Below are 5,632 nucleotides of genomic sequence, written 5' to 3' on the forward strand. Positions count from 1 at the left end.
CTCCTATCGACAGCATCAGTAGAGTCTCGGCGGCGGCGAGCGATGATGCAAGCAATGACAGGCACTTCTCAGATCGTCAGCGTCGGGTGCTCTCCGGGTATCCATCGGGGTACGGGCAGAAAGATTTGCCCGCTAACCCTATCGGGCATGATTCAGGGGGGCATTGTCTGTCGATGGGTGATACCCGTAGACCGGATATAGAGGGTATTGGGGTACATTGGTACAAGGATCTACGTAGTACGTCATCAAGCAAACAAAAGACAAGAATTATACTGGTTCAGGCCCCTTGATAGGTAATAGCCCTAATCCAATTGATGTGGGATTATATGGTAGAAAACACAGGTTACAAAGAGAACAAGGGAACTTGTCGGATCCGGCGAGATCATAGTCGAGTTGGTTCGACTAGATCCCGATGACTTGGCTCCCTGCAGGCTCTGGCTTCGTAGGCTGTGTGGGTTGTGCTGGCTCTGAGATTCGATGCCTTAGGCCCTCCCCGGGGGGTCCCTTTTATATCGCAGATCTGGAGGTCTCCAAGTAGAACTCGGAGATGTCAGACCCTGTACGATACATTAACGACCCAATCTTGTCCGAGTAGGATTCTTCCCATCTATAGACTCTGTGAAGGATTTCCTTAGAGTACGCGGGAAGCATCCGTATGCGTGTAGGTATACCATACCGATATGTGACGTATATCGAAGGGTAAAGGGTATGCCTAACCTGTAACCCTGACAGTAGCCCCCAACTTCTGCTTAAAATGAACTCGTGCAACCATTTGCGACTTCGGGTGTCGAGACTGTTGTCATTCCCGGTGCGAGGACCGCGGAGATAGACCGTAGTCGAGCACGCCATTTGAAGCCCAACGGTCACGAACGAATTTTAAACTGAAGTCCAAAAAACCGCCGCGTGTAATGGGACCAGAAATTTCCGGCGGGCATCTCTCTCTATTCCCTGGAATTCGCACCGTCGGTAGTGCGCCTATTTAAAGGAATTTTGGGAGTCCATTTTGAAGTCCGCCAAACCTGTTAAACACACCCCACTGCAAGCACTCTTTGCCTTCTCCGCCGCCGCAAGAAACCCTAGTTCATCAATCTAGGCTCGTTTTCCGGCGACCTTCGATCAGCAATGGACCTCGGCAAATCGGCTTCCACCAGTGCAACGTTAAAGAAACTATAGGAGGATGGCGCTCTTCCTGGCTGTGGAACCATGGAGAGGGAAGTAGGAGGTACTAATCCTCAGCCCATCTTGGGTCGCATGGTTGCGATCGAAGATTATGTTCTCTGCGGTTTTCTCCCTCCTCCTTCTGAATTTCTTCTCCTGGTTTTGAATTTCTATGGTCTTTCTCTTCTCCATTTGAACCCCAATTCCATCGCCTTCCTTAGCATCTTTGTGCATCTTTGCGAGGCCTACATCGGGGTAGAGCCTTTCCTTGATCTTTTTTGCTTTTACTACGAACTGCGTTGGATGGAATCCAACAGGGTATCTGGTTGCGTTGGGTTCCGACTTCGGGATGGCCTGAAGTTGCGTTACATTCCCTTCCAGTGCCCTTCTTCTCGCAGCAAGTGGAGGAATAGGTGGTTTTATCTTGAGATCAAGGACTCGAACCCTGTCTTCGTGGTTCCCGAAGATCAACCGGACAAGATTCCGTCTTGGACCGCCAAGCCCCCCTTGACCCCCTCTCTTCAGTCGTTTCTCGACATCATCGACGATCTCTGAGTACAGGGTTTGTCGGGATATGAAGTCGTTGCAGACTTCGTTGGTAGGCGGATCTAGCCGCTTCAGGCTCGGGCCCATCCAGCTTATAACTATTCCGGGCCAGAGGACGCGACCCGGGTTTCTCCTCGGGGTATCTTTCTCGCATTCATCTTGACATACTTGTGTCCGCATTCCTCTTGACTTATCGAAGGTTGGTTCTCGATTAACAGGTCTGAGCGGCGAAAACGTGGAGCGCCGCGTCGGCCAAGTGATGATCAGCGGCCCGACTACGGCGAGTGACATCCCTGTGCCCCTTTGTGAAAAGGGGGCAGCGGAACGTGATGAAGCCATCAACGTAAGTATATTTGGTGAACATCCCGCATTCTCCTTTCGAAATCACTTTATGACTTGATTGAGCGTAGGCCCTTCCTTTGACTGATATCATCGGACCGCTCGCGGACCATCAGGTGGCGTCATCTTTGAAAGTGAAGGCCGTCAAGGAGGTATCTGATGCTGCCACCACTAGTGGTGGCAATGTTCCGATAAAGCCGAGGAAATTCTCGTCTGTAAGCGGACAACGTCGCATGGTGTCGACCCCCTCGGTAATTTATTTTGTCGTTAAATCATGCAGCAAGAAGGATTTTTCCTTACTTTGCGTTGATTGTATTCCAGGCCTCGGATGCATCTCCCCCACCTCCACGACGACAACGCATTGTGACGATTGGCGAGAAGTAAGTAGATGAATTCTTGAATCCCCGCGCTTCTTATTCGCTTATTGTCTGACTCGTGGTCGTCCCGTAGGGAGGCGCGAGCAAAGGCTGCGCGAGCCAAGTCCGGAAGAGCTTCTAGTGCGTCGCCCCTTGTGGCCTCGACGGATGTCATGCCCGCAGCCGGGAGCTGGGAGGCGACGCCTAGTGGCCCAGTCAGCGACCCCGCGGCAGGTCGTGATCTGCCAGCTGCAGTCCTCACCTGGGAGGAGCTCCAAGTCGAGATGGGGCGCCTCCTCGAAGCCGGTGCTCGCGGCATTGGCTGCGAGATTGCGGAGGCGAGGTCGGAAGCGGCGACGGCGAACGCGCTGACAGACTTGTGCGCGAGTTGGCTAAAGCCCGTGAAGACCTCACGAAGATGAGGGAGTTGGCGACCGGCAACGAGCGACAACGGAAGGGGCTCGAGGACCGAATGTCAGAACTCGGGAACAACCTATCTGAGATCCGGGGCTCGTTGAGGGTCACCTACACCGGCCTTCACCAGCTCGCCGGGGTATGCGGCGTCACGTCCACGATCCCGGCGAATCCCGATGAGTTTTCGCTGACCTCCTCTCTCGCGGAACTGGCGACGGCAATGGGGGAAATCCCCTCCAAGCATGCAGCTAGGATTGCGGAGGAGACGTCAAACGGAATCTACACCGGGGCGTGTCATGTCCTCGCGTGTGTAAGGCTGTCGCGTCCTGAACTTGATCTGCGCGAGATCTTGGACCAGGGGGCGGCCAGCGACACGCGTAAGGAGGTGATGGAAGAAATCGGTGATCTGGGAGAGTCTGTTCTCCCCCTTTTTGAAGAGTAGGACTTCTTGTATTTCCTAGATAATGTGTAAAACTCGAACTCTGACCGTCTTTGTGCATGCGATTACTATCCCGGCTTACTTTAGTATGCTGACCTCGGGAACTTTTGTCCTCTTGTAGAGATACTGATGACGAGGATGTCCAGCAGCGTGGGCAGCCCGAGTCACTGGCAGTAATTCCGGTATTCGAGTTCGAACCACACGTCTCGCCTGACCATGTGGATCAACCCCTTGATATAGAGGGAAGGATGGCGACGACTTCCTCAGGTTAGTAGTCCCTTCACCCCTTAATGCCCACCTGACTAGGTCAGCCATGTTGCCAAAAGAGATGTACAGCTTGACTTAGTGGTTATCACATTTAGCAGATATCGAGGGTGCCCTTGCTAGCCAAGATCGTCGTATCCAATACTGGAAGACGAAGTTTGAAGTGGCGGAGCTCGAGAGAACCATGCTGGCCGTGACGAAAGAGCAGGCTGTGGAAACGCTCCGAGGCCGTGAGGTATGGTTTAACTCGTACTTGAAGATTTGCTGCACATCCATGGCCAGAGTATGCAAGGAGCTTCAAGTAGTCCGCGGAGATCCCGAGGAGTCAGCGGCCGGGTACATCTCGTGGCTTAATGGGGCCTGTGCCCAACTCGATGGAATCGACAAGCGTATCGACGAGGCCTTGAAGCAGGAGTGTCGTCGATCGAGCCGGTATGCCGGGGGGCACGTGTTGGCTTGCCTACGAGATTATCGCCCGCACCTGGAGCTCGAACACCTTCGTGAGTGTTTTGCTCGTTCTCGGAGGACTTCGGCGGAGATAGACCATCTGGCAAGGTCAATGTCGCCGTTGGCCGAAAAGATCTTCCAGTCTATGGACTGGCGTTGGCCCTCTTGGTAGTACTCGTACCTTGTGACAAATATCTTAGGAAAAAGATGTAATGTAGCAAAAGATTTGTGAAAAAACTGTAAGGAGTATTTTGTGAATAAAGAAATCTATCTTTGACAAATGCCTCTTACTCTGGATGTCATGTGTAAGAGTGCGTTCTCAGTTAACGACTTTAGTCAGCCGTTTGAGTCGTACACTCTCCCTAGCCCCCAGCCTTGTCGTCGGAGGAATTTTCTCGGAGGATAAGGCTCTTGGACCTTTGACCTGCCTTGGTTGAATAAGCTCTGATCCTAGCCCCCAGCCGTGAAGTTGGAAAGTTGATTTCCGATTTCACGGCTTGGTTAATACGCACGGCGAGAACTCTTACACGACAAGATCTTACATGGTCTTTCGTCTCTACAGGATCTGACAAGGCCTTATCGGCTTTGGGCGTCCCCAGCCAAAGATCCCTTAGGTTCCTCGGAGGCCTTGTCGAGACGGCGTAAAGGGACATAAGGACAGGTTTCAACGCTAGGTGTCATCAGAGTGGGGGATCATCGGGCGAAACACGTTGATTGTGATATGGGCCTAGAAATAGCCTTTATTGATACTGTAAGGGTGCTTACATGTATGGATGATATTGACTCATACATAGAATTTACGTAGTTGGTCAATGTTCCAAGAATTTGCTAATTCACGACCGTCGCCGTCTGCGATTTTGAATGCGCTTGGCCGCAAGACTTGTGTGATCGTGTAAGTTCCTTCCCATTTAGGTGAGAGTTTGTTTCGCCCTGCTTGGCTTTGAACTCATCGGAGGACATAGTCGCCGATCGAAAGTATGCGTGCACGGATGCGCTTCTCGTGATAACAGCGGAGGGTCTGTTGATAGCTGGCTGCTCAGACGGCAACTCGTTCCCGATGCTCCTCGAGAAGATTTACATCGATATCTCGCTGCTCCTCCTGGTTCTCGTCGGAGTACTTCTGTACTCGTGTACTCTGATGTTGTAGCTCGCCTGGGAGCATGGCCTCAGAGCCGTACACGAGGAAGAAGGGTGTTTCCTTATTAGACGTTGTCGGTGTGGTGCGTACGGCCCATAGTACTGACGGGAGTTCTTCAACCCACCTTTTGTTGTGTGACATGAGTATGTCGTAGATGCTGGTTTTCATCCCTTGTAGTACTATGCCGTTTGCCCTCTCGATTTGTCCGTTGCTTTGAGGGTGAGAGACCGAGGCGAAGCATACTTTGACCCCCAGCCCGATATAGTAGTCCTGGAAATCAGCGCTGATGAACTGGGAGCCGTTATCAGTTATGATGCGGTGTGGTAGTCCGTATCTGCAAAATATCCCTTTGATGAATTTGATGGCGTTGTCGGCCTTGATTTCCCCCGTGGGTACTGCTTCGATCCATTTGGTGAATTTATCGATCGCCACGAATAGGAATCTGTAGCCGCCCTGTCCTCATGGGAATGGCCCAAGTATATCTAGCCCCTAGCACGAGAATGGCCAAGTCAGAGGGATAGTCTGGAGCGC

This window comes from Oryza sativa, chromosome 1 (assembly GCF_034140825.1).
Source record: "Oryza sativa Japonica Group chromosome 1, ASM3414082v1".
NCBI lineage: Eukaryota > Viridiplantae > Streptophyta > Magnoliopsida > Poales > Poaceae > Oryza > Oryza sativa.